General features: G+C 47.3%; 1 long non-coding RNA gene across 1 annotated transcript in view; it reads right to left on the reverse strand.

The window, feature by feature from the left end:
* Positions 1 to 8345: 8345 nt before the first annotated feature.
* Positions 8346 to 22700, reverse strand: part of LOC122393852 — a 35092-nt gene continuing 20737 nt past the window's right edge. The window contains exon 2 of the long non-coding RNA XR_006258767.1: positions 8346 to 9083. This is a non-coding gene — a long non-coding RNA (uncharacterized LOC122393852). The remainder of the gene's footprint in view (positions 9084 to 22700) is intronic.

The raw sequence follows: 22700 nt of genomic DNA on the forward strand, positions 1-22700 counted from the left end.
CAAAAAAACTTCACAAAAAGTAAATTCAGCTTGCCTAAAACGCAATTATCTTAGATGACCTAGGTTGACCTTGACCCTGACCTTGACCCCTGTACATCGTCGAACAACATGTTCCATGATAGGTGGGAGGTAAGACTGGCAAAAAAGGCCGAAATCAGGGTGTCAAAAGCTCACAAGGCCCATGGCAAACGCAAGATGTTGAGAATTGGCCATTTGGGTCATGACATGACCTGAAAAACAAGGTCATATCTCCGAAACCAAAAATCACAGAAACTTGAAATTTTCAGTGGACATCAAGAAAGGATAGACGAGCAGCTATACGAAAAATCAGCCTTCTAGCTCTAAAAATGTTGAGTGCAGAGCAGAAAGACTGCCTGGGGGGGGTGGCAACCACCCCCCCCCCCCCATGTGCGGGCGAGGGATAATGAGTGCGCGTGTAGGCAGGGTCACCATAAGCTCGACCACTGTCAGAGCTTCCTTGAAATGACAGCAGTGGAGGATCGCTGGAAGCTCGTCCAATCCTGGAGAGTGTGCTTCAGATGCCTCGACGCTGAGCACATGGCCAGAGAGTGTTTGGGCAGCCTGTGTGCTGAGTGTGGCCGCCAGCATCACTCGCTGCTGCATGATGCAGAGCTTTGGGCACAGCGCTCGTCCTCTTCAGCCTCCGAGTTGAGGCCTGAGGCTGAGCCACTCTCGCCCACCGGGCCTTCTGCTTCGGACACTTGTGCAGAGGCTCAGACGCACGGTGTTGAGCTGCCCAGCCGTCACCGATACAATGTCAGCTCTACAGAAAAGAGCTTCTTGCAGACCTCTGCTGTTGTGGCTGCAGGTCCCAGTGGTCGGAAACCGACATGCGGTCCCCTTGATGGAGGATCTGACGCCTCCGAACTTGACATGAGGAGCACAGGCGTGCTGTGCTCACCACCCCCAACTGCTCAGCCGCCTCGGTTGCCGTCTGAGATCCAGACGGCTGATGATTTCCGGGGCGGTGAGGTTGACGTCCTCGTAGCGGCTTATGACGTGCATCAGGTCGTCCTACAGGATCAGTTGGAGGCTGATGGGCTGAGAGCCATCGATACTATTTCTGACTATGGGCTGAAAGGTGGAGACAATGGTGGTCCCCACATGAGCCAGTGCGTTCCAAGTCGGCACGATGCTGCCGACCTGGACGCGAGCCCAACTGGCATCGGTGATACCGAGCTGAACGACTCTCGCTCCAACTCCGAACTGATGTGGAGTGAGAAGCTCCACGAGCCGCCCCCGATCTGGGGCTCTGACGAGAGGCCGACATATGGCCGCCGCTCCTGGCCGTCGTGGTGCCGTGCGGCGCCGCCCTTGATCGTCGGCTCCCGACCCATCCCGTCGGTGCAGAGGAAGCACCCCGGCGGGATCTGGCGGTGGCATCGGTGGCGCCGTCGGGGGTGAGCCCACCGCAACGCGCCCCGGTGAGGTTCATCCCCGAGGCTGTCCCATGGTGGGGAGGCTTTTGGCAGTGATTCGTGGGGTCTGAAAAGGATAGTAGGGTAACTATAGGATAAGCTTAGTTAAGTGTTTATATTATTTGGTCGCAGAAAGGCAATCTAGGCGGTAGAAGGATGGCAAGCTCAGTCTGTCGGCTGAGTGCGTGGCAGCTTGGCAGCACCATGTTGCCGCTGGATTATGCGATCTGCTGTTCTCGCTACTCACGAATTTTTCTTGTCTTTTTAGTGTCATCGTTGACGTCCTGGAGATGCTTCAGAAGGACGACTACCGGTCGCAGCGGGAGGCCGTCCGGGTGATGGTGATCCTGAACCTGACGTCGGGCGGCTCCCAGGAGCTGGTGGCGGAGCTGTGCCGACTGGGCGCCGCCAGGCCTCGCTGTGACCTGCTGGCCGCCGGGGACGTCAACCTCATCATGGTCTTCCTGGACGCGCTGTCGAACGTGCTGAGGTGCGCCGAGCAGGTGGACCGGGAGGGCACCGTGGCTCTCCAGGTGGATGAGTGCGGCGGCCTGGACCGCATCGAGTCGCTGCAGACGTACGAGGACGAGCCGTCCTCATCATCGGCAGGCACTTCGACGATGACGACGAGGAGGACGCTGAGGTGGCGGCGCCCGCCGCCGCCGCCGATGGCTTCCAGCTGAGCGTTGACACAGACGCGGCCACGGCCGGCGACCTCCAGTTCTACGGCGGTCTGCGCAGGACAGTCATGGGAGTGGTGCGCCGGTGATGTGCTAAAGCGGACTTTAGTTATGAAAATGGGGCAAGCCCCATTTTGGTGGGGAGTATGTTAGAACTCAGTTAATTTAGTTATCGTCTTTTCGCCCGCTTGTGTCGGCTCGGCCGCCCGTATTTCTCCTCGGCCGACGCGCGGCCGCTGTATTGCGGCACAGCATCTCTCGCTGGAGCGGGGCTGTGCGGCGCGGACTCGTGCAGTGATTGGTCGGCTGCTGACCACGTGATTGTGAGGCGAGGTCGGGTGAGGGCGCGCCGGCGGAGGGCAGTCGGGCAATGTCTGTTGTCGCGGCTGGTGCGTTGGGACCTCGAATGTTATATGCGTTTGCTGGGGACGTCGGCAGACTCGTCTGAGAGGCTTGCTGTCGGCTTACTCGGCGACGCATATACATTCGAGGGTCTAAATCTGGGACTGAGTCTGTCCGGCTCGGCTCCACATACGCTTTTTGGACCCAACCACCGATAGCACAGCGCCGTGAATATGTTAACCTTACTAGTCTGAGCGGCCTGTTCGGCGAGCATATTCGCGGAGCTGTTCATATCATTTGAGCGTGCCTTGCAAGGTCGCTATTTCATACGGCAACGCGCCTATTCAGGGAGGATATTTACGGATTGGGGAGCCATGAACGAGGCTCTCATTTCATCGAGTAGGCGTATCTTGGTGCAGAGTTTGTACTGGGCCAAGTCGGAGCCCTGCCCTGCCATGGTTGTTCATTTTGCTGACGATCAAAAATACATCCGCCTGGTGTATTTTTGATCGTCAGCAAAATGAACCAACACCGTTTGCTGCTTGTCGTTATTTTGCGTGATTCTCGAGATCTTAGGGGGGGGGGGGCAAAATGCTCCCCCAATGGGACCGATGCTCGGGAGACCCTAAGGGGGCGCAGGTTAAATGACAGAACTTCTCAAGAAATAACATTACAGTCGTCTCCCGGCCTCGGCTAAAACTTTGGAAGACTACCTATGAATCGGCACGCTGCCGGCTCACCCCGCCCGCTGGCTACGGGTGGCCTTGACCGTTCAATACCGATTGGCCAACGGCCGAGGTCGTGCGCTGGTCAGCACGCAGAGAGGACGGGACGCGGTACTGCACATTGTGAGTGACCTCTGACCTTTCCCCATCCCCTGACCGCATGCCGTGTCGCCGGCCCAGGCGATAAAACCGGTTTTAGCCTCTACGCAGGCTGCCACTCTAACCCTTCCCTCCCCTCCTCACTATGTGCCGTAATAAGCGCTCGCTAGTAACTGGGCGGAGCAAATGGTCATCGATACAGAGGCGGAACTGGTTGCCCTCCCGCTCGCCGAGCGACCTACCGCTAAAACCCGCGAGACTGTACAACGGAGAAGACGTAAAAATATGTTCAAATTACCCCACACTACCCTATGACCTGAAAATTTCCGGTCCGGGTGACCTTGGGTCAGGTCAGAAAAACCGGTACAAGGTCATGGTAAAATTTCATTTTTGGAACAAAATCGGCACGTGCGTTAATGAATGCGGCTTAATTTCCGTAGTATCTTTTTTTCCTGGACACCCTACTATCTATCTTGCTATCTATAAGCCTAATGAAAAATTTGAACGGAATTGCTAACGTCATTGCCGCTCAATAGTGTCATTCAAGACGGTCTATGAAAAGGACCCAACCAGTGCTGCGTAGTCGATGAAATTTCAGTGACTTTGGCTCCAACTCCGATTCCGGTACCTATCCAAATATCGACTCCGACTCCTCCGGGCAGAACTGTCGATTCACACAGACTCTGACTCTGACTCCGACTCTGCAGCCCTGGTAAGTCTGTGGAGTCGATGACTTTTTGGTGACGTTCGACTCATCCTCCGACTACAGCTTTTAAAAATCAACCGACTCCGAGTCGGAACTGAACCGCTGGCTCTGACTACAACTCCGCAGCCCTGGCCTAAAAGAGCCGCCTAAAACAATTTTGATGTGTATGTGTGATCTTCTTCGTACATTGTTAATGTTATTCTAAACAAGGGGTGGAAAAAGGAGACGAAGCCTTCACAAACAAGGATCTCCTGTTGCGGATCAATCAGCTGCTGGAACAGAAAGGCATAAACACCACGCATCTCATTTCATCGTTTTCTTAACGACTCTGCACCAATGTAAGCACTGATCAATGCAGTGCGAGCATCGATGTGACATTTGTGTACCAAGTTTGAGTGTTATCCGCCCAGCCGCTCTTGAGATATGGAAGCGGCACCCCGCACGTGCGCACGTGCAGTAGCACCCTCATGTGACACATGGAAATGCATTGGCCACTGCCCCACTGGGTGCCTAGCTATTGACGAAGTTTTACTGTAATGGGCCCAGCCATTGCGGAGTTACTTTATGTGGAACAATTTCGACACACCTAAGTTGGCACGTGGCACGTGCCGTAACAATTAACTAAGATGAAGAAAATCAAGCGAAATTCGGAGAAGGAATAAGCCTACCAAATATGTATGACATATTGACAAACTGCTGTACCATTGTGAGTAAATGACCATCGAAAAGGTCGCACAGGCCGATGGGACTGGGCGTTTCAATACACACCGTCTTACGCATTTTATCTTCGTTATTACCTAAATGCTGCTTGACATTTTTGGCTTGCAAGCATTTAAGACATTTTTATCGTCTCAAGTCCAGTAAGATTACCTCCAACTCGTGGGAATATGCACTGTAAGCCAACTAACACACCACACCCACGTGTGTCATAATGCTGAGAGATGGCGTTCACTCGGCTTGCTCCTAACTTACGATAATTCTCTCGCTAGATGGCAGGCCTGATCCCAATGTCGCGGATCCCAATGTTAATTTCCACGAGACACCAATCCAGTGTTATATCATCCATGGTATGGCGTTCAGGAAGAAGTCCCCCTGAAAAGAGATCTCCACGTCTTCTGTGACGGATCTGAAAAGGCTTTCGGAGCCGTCGCGTACCTGCGTCACGAGTACTCAGACGGAGCCATTCACTGTGCGTTTGTCATGGGCAAGTGCAGAGTCGCGCCGCTCAAGAAACTATCTATCGTGCGCCTGGAAACTCAGGCAGCTGTGCTGGCTGTGCGTCTGGCAACGTCGGTTGTCCAAGAGCTCACTGAAGAGGTGCACCGGGTGGTGTTTTGGAGCGACAGCCAGGTGGTTTCAAACTACATAGCCAACAACAGCAAGAGATTCCACACATTTGTGGCCAACCGGATTGCTGAAATCCGTGACTTGACAGAGCCCAGCCAGTGGCGACACGTTCCTGGTGAGGTCAACCCAGCTGATGACTGCTCTCGCGGGCTAACAGCCTCTGCGCTCACTAAGGACAGCCGCTGGATCCGTGGGCCCGATTTCCTGTGGAGGCCAGAAACCTGCTGGCCGGCTGGTAGCGAGCAGCATAAGCTACCTGATAAGGACCCTGAAGTTAGAGTGGTGTTAGCTACTCAACACAAAGCCAGAGCGGCAACCGCGGTCATTCCTGACCCAGAGCGATTCTCAAGCTGGCTGCGCTACAGGCGTGGGGTCGGCTGGACGCAGCAATTCCTGGTCAACTTCGTGGCATCTCACTCGTTCGAAGACCGCCAGAACGACTTGAGAAGTGGTCCACTGTCGGCTGATGAGCTGCAAGACGCACAGAATCTTGTCATTCGGGAGGTGCAGCGTGGGGCGTTCACTCAAGAGCTTGCAGCGCTGAGAAGCGGGAGGTCCATCAGCACGAGTAGCTGTCTACTTATGCTCTCTCCAGTTCTTGATGAAAACGGCCTGGTTCGAGTCGGTGGGCGGCTGGTGAACGCCCCTCTGCCTGAGTCCGCCCGCCATCCGGTCATCCTACCGCGGGACAGCCCACACAGGTCCATCTCGAATTCAAATGTGGACAAAACCTCTAGCGCAAAAACTACGGAAGCTAGAGATGTAATATAGGGCTCAAATGAAAGCAGATGAATCACGCTCTTAGAAAATGAGACATATTTCTGCCATTTTAAACCACATTTTTTGCGATACGCGAAATTTTGAAGAGGGATTATTTTAGGGCTCGTAAAAAACACTTTTGTCTGGGATCATCGTTTCCCATCCTGCGTCTGGTTGCATTTGGTGAGAGTATGAAAAGTGCAAAATATGAAATCATTCCGACGCGTTTTACTATGTGCGCTTTTACTTTGAAAAAAAAAAAATTCAAAAATGCATTGGAGGTCAAAAATGAAAATGTAAAACTCGTTACTAATTTGGGCCTATAATACGTAAAATGATGAGAGAATTCCAAATATGGTCGTAACATTCAAATCGGAGAACATTTGACCCCTGTTTTGGCAAAAAAAACTGTCGAAAATAGGCAAAATATCCAATTTGGGCAAATTTGGACAGTTTTTGGCCAAGACAGGAGTCAAATGTTCTCCGATTTGAATTTTGCGACCAGACCAGCTGCACGGCATGCGCGGTGCTGTTCTTCATTTGCTTGGACAGCATCCCTCCTTCAATAACGGCATCAAAAAATACTCTTTTACTGATACGCAGGTCGCAGCTCCATTGTTAAGATCTGCTAACAAAACGACAGGTGCATCTCCCTCCAACACACCGCTATCTTCTCCGCTGCCACGACTCACGGTTGAAATGGAGCGAACAGCGAGTCACGGACCGAAACGGCCAAGGATTGTTTATTATTCACGCAGTTCCCGTGGCCTCCCCGCCCGCTGGCAACCAGCCAATATTAACCCGGTTTACATAGCATTTTTGACGAGGCTCTAGCTTGTTAACCCGGCAGTTGCTGGGGTATTTCGCCACCCACCGTTTGCTGGGGGGGGGGGGCGTTAAACGCCCCCAGCCGATGACTCGAGAACCAATAGGCGCAGCGAAACGCACGAGGCGGCAAACGAAAGAACGCGACGAGACGCTTCAGATGAATACTTTAAAGTTGAATTTTGAGGTCACAGGTCGGGTCAAGGTCAGGTCAAACACCTGAAATCGGGCTTTCAGTAGCATGGACTTCAGGACTTCGCAATGGGCGCCTCTCGTCATAAACTATGTCAAAACGGTGCACAATCCATCATATAAGGCCTACAAGAGTGTCAGCTCCATATAGGGGTCAGTCAAGCATAGGTCAGGGTCAAGGTCAGGTCAACCGGCTAGGCACATACCTATCCCCGAAAATCAAAACTGATATTCGCAGCTTGTGACACATGTTTTATGGGTAATTTGGGGCGTAGAACACGATGGTGACATTGATTTTATCACATGTGTACGTGTTTGGCTCAAAAAGTTCAATTTAAGAAATGCATGTATCATGGTCGTGAAGTAGTCAAGAGAAATTGCCAAGATTCAGTTCAAGATTTTGGAAAATGCCGAACGATAATCAATAATCGAAGATAGCCATTTGATTGTTCATGGTATTGGCAGTCTAATGGCGTTTACGGCATGTCTTTATGTCTATTCTGTGATTTTATATGATTTTTTGAACATATGCCGTTTTTGGTTGAAAACTCAGAAATCATGACGTCACTAAAACCTCGATATCTCAAAAATTTTCCGACTGATTTTTTGAAACTTTGTCACAATGAACTTCAATCAATTCCCTACAGGTACCCAAAATTTGGCGCGCCTGCGGCGCGCCGTTTTTATGCTATGGCCCGGCGAAAAAAGTGGGGGCGTTTAACGCCCCCCCCAGCAACTCGCGGGTTAATTTGGCGATAATTTCGATGCAGTGATCTTCAAATATTTAGAGGGGATCATTTTGTAAATTGTTAAGCACCATTGGCATCTTTTGCAACATCACGGACGGAGAAATAAGCTTGCAACAAACCCTATGTAAACGCGTCTATTGACCTCGGTCGACCCTGACCCAGCCTAGCAACAGCTGACGCTGACTCGCGGGTCAGCCGGCCGGCCGAATCCGCCCGACATCACATCACTTCTGCCCCCATAGCAAAAGTTTGACCACTGATGCCCAGCTAATTCTTTCGGGAACCGTTTGTGAACGTTCTCAGGCTCATTTTAAGCTATTCAAATTTTGGGGGTGATTGATGATTTTCTTGTAGGCCTTTGTCAAGTATGCGATGAGTGAAAATGCGGACTGTGATGCATGTGCCCGAACATTGCTTATTAGCATGGCATTGATGACGAGCTAAAACATTATTTTTGCTACCAAAATTTTCAGCACGAACCATGCAACACAGCGATGCCCATTTATTGCGGTTTCGATCAAATTATTACAATGTTACAGTCACTCAAAGTTGCGCGCGTTTCACATGTCTTTTGGGTCTACCATGCGCTTCCGAAGAAGTTCCAGGTTCACGACTGCGGTGAGCGGAGATCAGGTGGTTAACAAATATGCCGAAGGTGATTTCAGATGCTTCAATCCGTTTTGTGTTAAAAAAATCACTCACTGAAGGAATTTAAAAATGGTCATTATTCGAGGTTTTAGCCACATTTGAAATTGCGATGGATCTGTGTGCAGCCGCGTGACAGCTCTGATCGTGAAGGACGTCCACCAGAAGCTATTGCACGCCGGAGTCGAGCAGACACTGAAAGATCTGCGACAGCTATTCTGGATACCCAGAGGGAGAGCAATGGTGAGGAGAGTCCTGCACACCTGTCCGGTGTGTCGCCGGCGCCGCGCAAAACCGTGCCAGCCGAAGATGGCAGATCTGCCCCCGGCGCGGTTCGACACGCCAGCAGTGTGTGTTCAGCAGCGTCGGTCTCGATTTTTTTTGGTCCTATGCTCGTCAAGACGGGAGGACGGCATGAGAAGAGGTACGGACTGTTGGTGACGTGCCTCGCCACCCGAGCAGTGCACCTCGAGCTGTGCCACTCGCTCAGCACCGACAGCTTCCTCATGGCGTTCCGCAGATTCGTCTCAAGGCGAGGCAGACCGAAAGAAGTGTTCTCTGATATCGGGACGAATCTGCGAGCAGGAGAGAGGGAGATGCGTCGGCAGATCTAAGCATGGAACGTCCACGCCATCAGTGACCGCCTCGCACAAGATGGCATTAAGTGGCATTTTAACCCGCCAGGTGCGTGTCACATGGGGGGCGCCTGGGAGCGGCTCATATCCTCCGTTAAGCGTGCTCTGAGAGCAGTGATGAGCCAGCTGACTGTCACGGACGAAGCACTGCAGACCGTGCTGACGGAAGTTGAGGGGGTGGTCAACGGTCGTCCCCTGACCCACGTGTCCACAGAAGCAGGGTTGCATACCAATCAAGTCGATTGAATTGATTGATTTGTTTCAACGCGTATTTTGAGTTGATTGGATTGAGTCGATTGACTTTTCTAGATGACTGGTTGACTGACTCGTTTGACTTTAGCGACTGGTTGACTGATTTGATTCCCGAAAATTAGAGTGACTCGTATGATTGAGTCGATTGAATGGAAAGTTCAAATAAGTTTTAGTTGACGAAAAATAATGACACCAATTGATAACATCAAAGATCACAAAACTACACTGAATACTGCTTCTCATCACATCTGCAATATGGGGTAGATGGCCAAATAAAGAACAGGGCCTAAACATGAGCAGCCAACTTTGACTTTCAACTGCAATAACTGCTCCAATCCTGGTGATAGAACCTGGCGATGCACCTACCTACCTTTCTGCACTCAGCAGGAAACGTTTTTTTTTAATCCAGATGATAAAGTGCAAGGCCCTATATACTAATAAAGGGTGATTAATTAATAATTCACATCTCCACATCTCCTCAGAAACAACCCACTGAACTCTATGAATATCATAAATATCTGAAACCCCAGCGCTGTTCGGCAGCCGGCTATTTTGTGTGCAGGGTATGACGCATTCCGCGAGCCGACGTCACGGGCGATGACGGCTCGCGCGCGAGCCGAGCGCCAACGACAAACTAACGGGAACTCTCGGACACCCTCGGGGCATAAACCGCGGAGTAGCATATTAAGCGAGTCTTATAAGGGAAATTCATATATTTTCGTTTCTCAAATGATAATCAGGGTGTCTCTTATCTTTTTACTTATCATTTTGGCTTACCTAACACTTCAGTTGCCAACTATCTGCAATTTATTCAAACGAAGGTATTTTCAGTAAATATCAATGCTATATACCGAAATCTTTTGAATAAAAATTCCAGCCAATTGAAATAAAAATAACTTATTTTATTCCAACCATTTCCTCCAAATTAGCAACATAAAAACTCACATTTACACACGTCATTCATAATAAAGCATATTAACACGCCGCTTTAGACAATGGCGGCGTCGAGTGGCGCGCTGCTAGCGCTCTTTTTCGATCGCAGAGAACCTGCACGCGCGCGAGCACACTACGTCACGTCCGGGGGGCACAGGTATATGAAAAATCGCAGTGACGTAACACTTTTCTCGCTTCTCATTGGTCAATAGCCCGTTGCCGGGGTAACGTGCACGTATGTGAGCGCGGGCAAGAGTAATAGCCGGCCGCCGATCAGCCGGCCGCCGATTTCCTTGTTCCTACAAAAATAACTGAAACAAAAGCGCCGTTTTCGTCTCGCTAATTACGTTTACGTACCTTATTAATAGCTAATTTGCTGCATTGTTTAATTTGCAGCAGAACGTTTGTTGATCCTTTTCTCCTGAGAGCCTAAGCATAACATATTTAATATATTTCATTTTCCTTAAAATATTTTACCGAATATTATTAAGTGGTTTTATTTCAAATGAAATAATAATTAAAACGAAATTGGTGTGTACAACGGATTTATTTTATGATGATCTACCATACGACATGATAATCAATGACGTCCTCTTACCAAAAAATCAAAAGACATAGAATAAGGATTTATAAAAGCTTAGCATACTTATTGGCAAAACGTTTTCTTTGCTTCGCAGTCGCACCGTGCCGTTTTCGCGTTTTAATTTTCCTTGTTCCTACTTCCTTTGTCCTTAACTTATCCTCTGGTTCCAGAGTCCCTGTCCTCTCCATTTCCTTTTAAATATATTTTTAATCCTCATCCCTATCCCCCAGTCCTAACAGTTTCAAATTGTATTGCAATAAAATGTTTTGAATTCTTCACATATAACCTATCTACCTTCGTTGGTACTGTTGGTAGCCAGTGACACATCTAGGCAGGTAAGTAGGTACCTACCTGCTTTCCTGCTGTCTTCATAAAGCATACCTAATGAAGCTGTCAAATTTGTAGCACATTTTCAACACTTTCATATGGTGTCAGTGTGGCATGAAACCTAGCTAGGTTCATTATGTTCAGGGTTCATTTCAGAAGAGCTCCGCATAACTCACATAAGAGACAGACAGGGGCTTTACATGGGGTAGATGGCCTGATGACTTAGCTGGAAATTGGAATATGGCCAAAATTAAATTGACAACTTTTAGGTGAAAGGTGGTGATTTGGGTTAAGGGGCGAGTCAACTACTGGGTTATTTTGCACCCATTAAATGAAACTTCTGCTCCAATTCTACTCATTGAGCCTCAACATCATGATCCACCTGTCCATCACTAGGTATCCTTCCTTATTACATAGAAACTTTGAATGGCATGGCAATTTATAATTTTAAATGACAATATTTTTATGTATCTTCTGTATGTAGGTAGGTAGGTACACCAGACTGTATGGACACTTTTCCAAGTTGGTAGGGCAAAAAAAACCTAATGTATGTCTTGGTTTGAGTCGTTTGATTGAGTTGATTGATTCCTTTCATTGTCGCGTTTGAGTCGATTGAATCAATTCCCGAAAACTGCTCTGACTTGATTGATTTGATTGGTTTCCCAAATTTGTCGTGATTGAAGTGATTGCTATTGATTGAGTCGTATACAATCGGATGGGTCCAACTTGGGTCCAACGGTGTGTAAACAGAATCAATGCGTTCCGACTGTTGGTATAACCAAGATTCTTACAGATAAGGTTGGGACGCGAGTCACGTGATCCTTTTTCTGCTTTTCCCAGCCCTACTCACGATTTTCATAAGCCTTGATGTTTCCAAAATGTTGAAATAACCAATTCATTTTATCTTTGATGACCTCTGGTGACCTGATTTTTGACCTGACACAAAACATGACCGAAGTGTTTTCGTCCTTATTTTGGATGTTCTTTCGAATGCCGCTTACCGCATGTCGCTACGTGGCCCAGGAGCCGAGTTAAAAAGGGGGTGGGTGTTCAGTCACACACCCCCCCCCCCTACCCGGCGCGGAGGTGGTGGAGCACCGGCCCGGCACGGTTTAACTCGCGCCCGGCTGGGGGTCCTGGATTTCCACGCCCTGCTGGGGGGGGGGGGTGTTTGAACACCCCCCCCCCTTGTAACTCGGCTCCTGGGCCACGTAGCGATACGCGGAAGGCGGCGTTCGAAAGAGCGTCAAAAATAATGACGAAATCACTTCGGTCAATTTTCTGGTCAGGTCAAAGGTCAGGTCACCAGAGGTCATTGAAGGCAAAATTTCGCCGATTTCCAGGTTGAATGTCGAAAATTTCCAAGAAGCCAACGCATAAATCGGGAACCAATAAAGCTACAGCGCCGCGGAAAAGCGCATTCGATAGCCCTATTAACGCCCTTTCTGAATGATCCTATCAGATTTGACCTAACGTCAACGGTTTTGCCTGCAGGGGGCAAAAACTGCAAAAATAACCGATTTTTTCGGAAACAGTTTTTCTGCAATAACTTTTGACCCAAGCCCTGTACGAGCTTACTTTTACCAGCATCGTGTTCCTCTCGTCAAGACGCATCGAATGAACTATACCTTGACCTTGAAAGGTCAACTTGAAAATTTGACCTCAGGTCAAGGTCATGACCTGACCGGAAAGGGTCATGTTGCATATCAGTCGATCCGTATCGTCGAGCTGAACACATCTAAGGCGTTTTTATCGCTCTAGCATACCTCTATCAAAAGTTATTTGCGAAAAACTGTTAGATACCATTCGTGACCTAAGATGACCTCAGGGCATAAACAAGGGTCACGGACACCATTTTCATGTTCAGTGTGTCTAAACCACTTGTAATTCGGTGTTTGGGAGTGTTTATAATGTCTTTCGTCCAAAAGAGGCGCATTTCAATTTTCTCCCATTGACATATAATGGGGAGGTCGCAAAATTGACCTGACCTTAGGTCATCGATATCAAAATTATGAGATATACATTTTGTACATGCTATTGCTCTTAGCAATCGCTGAAAGTTTCAAAGCGATCAGTCACTCGGTGTAGCTATGACAGACATTGAAACTTTTTATGAGGTGAGGTCACTTCAAGTGACCTGGTGACCTGACCTTGAATGACCTTGGTCTGAAATTTTCACAACGTGTGTAGAATTGATGTATGATAAGGTGTACCAAAAACGGCGGCGCAACACCCCCCCCCCCCAGCAGGGCGCGGGTTAATGCCAAAATCAAAGGGGGAACGGTGCCCAGGTGCCTCCCCCCCCCCCGTTCCGCCGCCTATGAATTAGCTACAACACTGGTTACCAATGCATCTTTCTTGGCATTAGGTACAGAATCATAACAAGCGATTCAAAATCTGGAGAGCGTCTCGGGGCAGTGGCGTGGCGAGATATTTATATTTATCTACAAGCAACAATGGGGTGAAGTTGGTTGGAAGTAAAGTTGAATGCTTTCAAACGTACGCATAGAGAGCTATCGACTGCTTTTTACCGCGTCTTTCTAGCCCTCTTAGTTTTTGAGTTAGAGGAGGGTAAAACATGTCATATCTCCCTGGATTGGGTAACAACGATCATGTCACCCTGAGGTTCAAGCTCGCTTGCTATGCCTGCAAAACTGAGTCATTCGTCCAGAAGTACAACTACTGGAGAGCTGACTACGTGGAGCTAAACAGGCTCATCAGCACTGAGGACTGGGGGGGTCATGAACGGGCTTGATGTTGACGAGAGCTTCAGCTTTTTCAAAGCTGTGTTGAAGAAACACATCACACAATGTTTTCCACTCACCAAGACCAAGCCCCGCAAAAAGAACCTACCTATACATGACGAGCCAGGCACTAAATCTGAAAAAGCTGAAGAACGAGCTCTGGGCACAGTCCGTTCAGTCCAAGAATGCCATTGACCTAGCACGCTTCAAGCGAGCCAAGAACAAATTAAGAGGGCTAACAAGGAGACTGAGGAAAGTTCTTTCCAAGTGTCTACACGGAAGAGGACCTTGCCACAGTCCCCCGCACACCAATCCACTCACACTGTGGAGAAACCCTGCTCGACAGGATCGTCATCACAGACGAACTGGTAATGGGCAAGTTAAAGAAGCTCAAGACGTCTAGCTCACCTGGCCCAGACGGCTTACACCCAAGTATTCTTCGGGAAACCGCACGATCGATCGCGTCACCACTCGCAGATGTTTTTCGAAAGTCATTGGCATGTGGGAGACTCCCTCAGGACTGGAAACTTGGGTCAGTGACTCCAATATTCAAGAAAGGCGACAGAAGTCTTCCCGGAAACTACCGGCCCATCAGCCTGACTTCAGTGCCTTGCAAGGTGCTGGAGTCACTGATACGAGACCAACTCGTCGAATATCTATCAGCCGCGGGTCAGCTCTCCAAAGACCAGCACGGATTCAGGGCGAAGAGATCCTGCACTACCCAACTCCTAGAGGTTCTAGAAGAGTGGACGACGACCCTGGAAAACGGAGACCCGCTCGATGCTGTGTACCTCGATTTTCGGAAGGCATTCGACTCTGTGCCCCACCAACGCCTCCTGAACAAATTGAGAGCATGTGGAGTAGCGGGCAAAGTGCTTGATTGGATCCAGTCTTTTCTGATAGGACGGCACCAGTAGGTCATCATCGGAGGACAACGATCACCATGGTCTCCGGTGTTAAGCGGGGTCCCCAGGGATCTGTACTCGGGCTAACGCTTTTCATAACGTTCGTAAACGACATGCCAAATGTTGTTGACAACTCGATTAAAATATTCGCCGACGACACCAAGCTATTCAGGAAGGTGCCAACCACTCAGGACAGGCGACTCCTTCAGAACGATCTGGATGCCATCGCCGAGTGGTCCAAAGCCTGCCAGCTACCGTTTGATGAAGACAAGTGCACCGTTCTCCACATTGGCAGTCGCAACCCAAGGTACACGTACACGCTCAACGGCCTACAACTTAACGAGACAGATTCAGAGAGGGGTGCACATTGATAACGACCTGAAATTCAGAAAACAGCAGGGGCGGCGCTGACCTATTGAAAGTAGGTAGGCACTTGGTAGGTAAGGCAGAAAAGCTCAATACGGAATAGGTAAAAGGAGGAGGGGGAGACAGCCTTATCGCTTAGTCTGGATGCGTCAAGCAGCGACAGCAGCGTCATCTACAAAAACCATCAACTTAACTAGAGCTTACACGTCTGCCGCCAGAGGCAAACGAGTCTCTCAGTAGGAGTCTAGTTCGTTCAATATAATTTAGAACAATAGAATAGAATAACAATAGGAACAATAGAATAACACAACAAGCATAACAACGCTACGTACGCTGAACTTATGATAAAAATTGATAAAGTAAAAAGTGCTTTATTTTACGATAAATGGACGTATTAAAAAGTTAGGTTTGAGAGTTAGAAGGTAGCACCTAGTCGATGTGCCGACCATCTAGACCTTTTCTACCAAAAGGCTCAATAGCCTCAACATGGCAATAGTCGATAATCTAGTAGGACGAGGTAGGCACAGCTTAGGCAAAGGTTTTCGTCAAGGTTCTTATAGTACGATCTTTATGTGACGTTTTTTGAAAAGTTTAGGAAATTCTCTGTCGTTTCAACGCATTCTGAAAAACGAGAAAGAAAAGATTTTTAACAAAAGCAATCAAGCAAACAAAAGCCACGATATAGGGATGATTTAGACGCAGGGGAGACGGCAATTGACGTAGGCACTGCCTACCTTGCCTATATGGGAGAACCGCCCCTGGAAAACAGGCGGCAACTGCAGGAGCAAAAGCGTCTCTCAAGTACTGGCCTTGATACGCAAGTCATTCAGAGCCATCAACTGCGACACTCTCCCCCTGCTATTTAAGTCTCTGGTCAGGCCCCATCTCGAGTATGGCTGCTGCATTTGGGGCCCCTTCTCCAAGGCTGACCAAAAAGCCGCCGAACGTGTGCAGACACGTGCCACGAAGCTTGTACCCGACCTAAAGCATAGACCATACACCGAACGGCTGAGGCTCCTGGATCTCCCCTCTCTGTACTACAGACGACGACGCAGAGACATGATTAAGACGTACCAGGTGATACATGGAGAGGTAGATGTACGCCAAGAGGACTTCTTCACCCCAACTCTGGACCGGAGAACAAGGGGACACCCATGGAAGCTGAACAAGGAACAAGCACAATCGAGGACAAGAAGACTCTGCTTCAGCACGAGAGTGATAAGTGGCTGGAACTCTCTCCCCGCTAAGGTCGTCCTTGCTCCTTCCTTGAGCGCGTTCAAGTCGCGCCTGGATGCCCACTGGGATGGCATCCGATACCAAATTCCAGACTGATCCACGCACTGCTCGATGAGAACGGGACCTTCAGGCCAAGTGGCCTACAAAATTCTTGAATACGTTATGGTATGGTATGGTATGGTATGGCTTTAGCTCTTACGGTTCCCGAGTGCCAACTGCCAACGGTTGCCATTGGCAGTTTCCAACATGTTGAAATAGCCAATTCATTTTATCTTTGATGACCTCTGGTGACCCGATTTTTGACCTGACACAAAACATGACTGAAGTGTCTGTGTTTTCGTCCTTATTTTGGATGTTCTTCCGAATGCCGCTTACCGCATGTCGCTACGTGGCCCAGGAACCGAGTTAGAAGGGTAGTGGGCGTTCAGACACCCCCCCCCCCCCTGCCCGGCGCGGAAGTGGTGGAGCACCGGCCCGGCACGGTTTAATGCCAAAATCAAAGGGGGAATGGTGTACAGGTGCCCCCCGTTCCGCCCTCTATGAATTAGCTACAACACTGGTTACCAATGCATCTTTCTTGGCATTAGGTACAGAGCCATAAGCAATTCAAAATCTGGAGAGCTTCTCGGGGCATTGGCATGGCGAGATATTGATATTTACATTTATCTACAAGCAACAATAGGGTGAAGTTGGTTGGAAGTAAAGTTGAAAGTTGGGGGGGGGCACCCACACAAGAGACAGGGGCGTCACTCACCACTGCCTGGCCACCCCAGTCCATTTGTCTTAAAATAGGCTTTGTCTTAACCAGGGAAGATTAGGCCCTGCCACTCATGCAAACAGTGATTGTCCTGGACCTGATAGGTACTTAAAGGGACTATCCCACCTTCTAAAATGTTGTTAAAACCAGTTAAATTGTGCCCGACTTTATAGATTGGATGACCAGGAACACGGTTCTGGCATTTATTTTTCATTAAATATCTTAGGCTTCCCATATTCCAAACACAAACTTTCAAATATGTGACGTCACAGCCCAAAATTACCTCCTTCCCCAGGCCACATTACTGTCATAAAGCTGATTCTTTTTACTCTGTAGGCACCACAACAAAGTTCAGACCAAGTTTTAAGCGATTTTTCAACGAACAAACCCATTTAAATCAGAATGACTAAACGAGGTGACGTCACACTAACGGTCGCTCCATGTTGAAGATAGGGCCTTGTACAAGGCCCATTTTCAAATGAAGGGAACGAATTTCTTCAACACCAAGAGGCCGCGGGGGTTGCAACCTAGATAGATAGTGGTTTCTGAACCTCGCCGCAAACTTGGCTATCTCAACTCAAACCCCATGTTAAAGGTGGGATAGTCCCTTTATAACTCTTGCTTCTTTCTTGTTCTTACCTTGCATATTTTCTGGGGCGTGATATGCCAGGCTTGAAGCAACCTTCTGAGCAAGTCTCAAACTAATTTGTTATGTAAGGCATCAAAACACTAGGGAGCATCCAAGAATGAAAAACATCATCCAAGGCCGTATAAGACCTGGTATAAGACATCATCCACCTCAATCCACCTATTTTGATCTTTACAATTTGATTTTTCATTTTTCTTAAAGCTGCGCTCAAATCACAAAGGACGTGTGAGCCACAACTGCCTCTTTTAATCTAAGAGTTTATTGGAGTTTTGATGACGTCATTTGTAAAAAAAAAAAACAATTATTTTTCGTATTTCTACAAAAAGCCAATAAATAGCCAATCAAATCATGATAATCAAATATTAGGGGTTTGCAGTCAACATACTGCTCTAAAAAAAAATAAAGATCATTTTTGACATTTTTAGAAAAAAGACGTCATTTCATTTGTAAAGTAAACAACTCGTGAAAGAAATGTCGTGTTCAGGGTTTACAACATCATGCGAATGAACCGTAAGTAAGAACCGTAAGGCCCTGGCAAAAAGGTGTGTGGAAACCCAGTAAAAGAAGGTGAGGCCGGGGTCCTTTGCGACTATTGCCATGAGTGGTTCCATCAGAGTATATAGAACACCGGGTACAGTCAGAGTTTGGGATATGGTAGCAGTCAAATGTCGACAGAAATGGCGAACAAGTTACAAATAGAGCTAGGTTTATTCCACTGTTATACTTCCTCTTGAAAACTGTTGGCACACATGACGTCATAAAGTAAAAATTTCTCATCTTAGGTCGTTAAGACGAATTTTTGACATTATTAAATAACAAAATTATATTGTGTTACCTGTTCTTTCTTATATTGTTCCAACGATCATTTTTTATTATCTCTATTGGCCAATTATTTGTTGATTACGTCATCTAGGTCCGCGAGTCGGCGAATGCAGTCGGTCGGAAAAAAACACGTGTTTTCGGCGGCCGAGGTAAACAAATTACAGTATAGGTAGCTTTGGGTGATATGCTATGATATGCTATATGATATGCTATGATATGCTGATATGCTATTGCTATTGCTATTTCTATATGGTATATAGGGCCTTGATTTCTATTATTGAAATCGCGTCTCCTGCCGTCAGTACTTTTTCGTCGCAGTGATATTCACTTTTAGAATTTTCTTCAATAATTGTGGTATTCAGTTCTGCCTCTGATTTGCAATGGCAATTATCATTTGAAGTGAAGAAGGCCTTGATATGGCTCTGCACAACCTCGCTGAAAAGTGAAACTGAAACGGCTGAAATAACAGTATTGCAACTGGTTTCAAATTATTCTTCAAATTTCCTCAAAGTCAGGCTTAGACCTATGAATAACATCAGATTTGCAAGCATGTTCAAACTGCTCCGTTAATCTCCAGAACATCAGGCTCTCTTCTGATGCTTACAATGCTTGCGGCTGCAACATTATATTGCTAAGAATGGCTGTTCAGCAAGATGTATGTGCAGGCAGAGGCACTTAGCCAATGCACAATGCAGTGCAGATTAATTGTGGTGTGAATTTTGTGTGGATCAGTGCACAATGCGTGCCATGATGTGGTAAATGCCATGCCGAATGGCTGTGCTGTGATATGAGCTGACACTGTCGAGTGTTGATGCAATGCTATCTAAGAAATTTTGATATTTATTTACTTAAGGACCGGCAGCCTTTACTTTCGTCGCGAACCCCAAGTGATAGTAAGAAGCATATCACATTACATAATTTGACCTTTTGATTTCATAGCTGATAGTCATTCATGGCACAAACAAGTTTAAATGCACCAATACAACATTTACCGTCACCGCCGTAGATCCCCACCGACTGCGTACTCCACCGGCCACGCACTGTGCTCCAAGGTTCAGTGAATACATATTAACCCTCGCCCATGTAGGGGGGGTTGGTGCACCCCCCCTGAGGTTTTTCGGAAATAGTGCAAAAACGGCGGCGCGCAGCGCCGCCAAATTTTGGGTATCTTATGGGGCAAATCTTGCGCATCTTTTGATAAAAAAATTGACCGGGTCATGTCAGGTCACGGAGTTATGACGTCACAAAGGGAACAGCCTCCGGCCGGATTTTCACAAACTGAGTGCCAACGCCCGAGGTTTCCTGCCGGTGGTACGGAGATCGGTTGATGGATCGTGATGAAACTTCCCATGCATGTTGGGGCAAGTATTGGCTATCATATGGTATAAGAAACTTGACCGGGTCAGGTCAGGTCACGGAGCTATGACGTCACAAGAGGAACAGCGTCCGGTACTATTTTTGAAAAGCGCCCGAACCACTATTTTGCTAATTCTTGTCACTTCAATGGGAATATGCAGCAATATTAGCTTCTATAGGGAGCAAATGGACCTCCCAAATCCAAAAATACAATCAGATTTCAAAAATTTAAATTTTGATTTTTCGAATTTCTGCCGCCGACTGTGACCTTGCCGACTTCCGGCGCTCCCAACGCGCCATTTTTAGAGCTAGGGAAACGAAATACATACCAAACGATAGAGAATTGATCAAGGAACACGATAGTGAAGGTTTCAAGTCGATATCTCCCACCGTTTTGCCGCAATCGCCGCCGAAAGTTGAAAAAAGTCTATTTTTCCGAAAAATTTGACCTTTGACCGGTCAAAAGTAGGTCAAATGTTGACCTAGGACCAAAAAATATACCACCAATCGCGAGATCTCGGCGAGAGCAATCCGTTGGTCTTTTCCGCTAAGCTCTACGACGCTCCGTTTTCAAACGCCAAGGGGGGGTCGCACCAACCCCCCCTGCATGGGCGAAGGTGGCAGATCGCCGTTTACGGGCGAGGGTTAACGATGCTATTCAACTGTGAGGAAAGTGACGTCATGAAATTTCTCGTCGCGAAGCAGCGGCAGTGCCGAAGGCAATGCCTTAGGAGAGATTACAGGCAATGGTAGGTCAAATATTTTTAGGTTAAGTGGTTGTGTATTTGGCTTCACTGAAGCCTAATGCACAATCACTTAACCTAAAAATATTTGACCTACCATTGCTTGCAATCTATTCATGCGAGCAACTTTTTCCTTATCAAATATAGGTAGGCAAATATCAGTAGGTCAGGTTAGGTAAGGTTAGGTTATGTTCTGATTATTTTTTCCGTGTTAATTTGCTATCCTACCCCATATCACCCAATTTTTTATGACGTCATTTTCATTGAATTAAACATGCACACATTTTTCCTTTTCGCAAATGGCAATGGCGCAAACACGTTGTTTATATTCTAATCGCCGCATTCGTATTATTTCGTTGGTGTACGTTAAGTGACGCGGGGTGAGATGGATGGATTTTATCAAGTTTTTGTGTGACTTTTTGCAGTTTTGGTGACATGTAAGTATCATTTCTTGATTTAGGATGTCAAATAATGGAAGATTGTCGAAAATTTCCCTTTGAAAAAGTGTGCCGGTCCTAAAGTAAATATTTACCGAAATTTTCAGAAGGCAAATGAGACATCATTGAATATTAGTGTAGTTTCCATGTAAGTGCAGAGTTCCCAAACTTGCAGCCTTTTTTCGTGTGATTGTGCACTTTTCCAGCCTATGTGCGTGCTAGTGCGGAATACTCCTAGTTGCTAGATTGGCTGGCACAGCTTGTCAAGTGTCAACTCTGGTAAATGTGAAGATGAAGTCCAGTGAAGATTTTGAACATCTAACCTGACCTAACCTTACCTTCTAACTCAAAGCTTTCAACCTACCAATATACTACCTATGAACCCACCAGCCTAAAACCTACAACCTAACTCCTACAACCTACCAAACTCAAGTCTACAATCTGGACTTCATCTACACATATATCAACTCTATTGCCTGATAATCTTTTCTTGTTTCACACAATCTTATGGTCTGATATGTCTTTCTGAAGCAATAGTCAAAGAATATGATAAGTTAAGTAATTTTGCACAAATGGAGATAAATAAATTTATGTATATGAGTGTTTTTGAGCTAAGTTGTGTTTCAGTGGTGATAAATGGAATGCTGTCATCATCACATTGCATTGCCACCATGATCAAAGGCATTAGGAGCATTAGGAGACAGAAGTATTGACTATTGAGATGAGCCATCCATTTGTGTTTTTACCAATGCATTACCTTAGGCCTTTAGGGAAAAGTGATCAAAAGTTGTTGAGTGAAGGGGAATATGGAGAAGAGCATTTATTGTTTGTTTTTGGGAAGAAGAAAATCAATTAAACTTATGAACAAAAAGTGATCATGCATTGTATTATGAGCCCAAATCAAACAGGATTCTCTCATGACCATACTAAATGCACAACCCTTAGCTGTTTGTGCACAGTGGAACCCGCTTAACCCTCGCCGGACTTATTGGTTTTCTACATACGCGCCGGCCGGGGGCCGGGGTGTGGGGGGGGGGGGGCGGGAGGTACGACCTAGAGATGCCACAAATTTGCAATTTCATTACCCGCCCCGCCCCGCAGCTACCCCTTGCCCAACCACAACTACCCGCAAGCTGATTTTGGCTGAGCCGAACCCGCAAAAAACCCGCAATGTTAAAAACCTGCTTTTGCAAGAAAAAAAAAATGCAGCTGGGTCAATGCTAGAGCTATATAAACCTTACTTGCTTCATTGCTGTGCAGAAAAAGAGCCAAACAAATAGTAAGGACTTGAAATTGCTGTTTTGCATAAAAAAATAAAAAAAATAAAATTTTTAGGTTCTCAAGTCTGACCGCCAAATACCCGCCACACGACAAGTTTTGCTTCTCGAACCCGCCAAAAACCCTGCGGGTTTTCAAAACCCGCAGAAAGCGGGTTCGCGGGTCCAAA

The sequence above is a fragment of the Amphibalanus amphitrite genome, unplaced genomic scaffold (genome assembly GCF_019059575.1).
Source record: "Amphibalanus amphitrite isolate SeventyFive unplaced genomic scaffold, NRLGWU_Aamphi_draft 000558F_arrow, whole genome shotgun sequence".
Classification (NCBI taxonomy): Eukaryota; Metazoa; Arthropoda; class Thecostraca; order Balanomorpha; family Balanidae; genus Amphibalanus; species Amphibalanus amphitrite.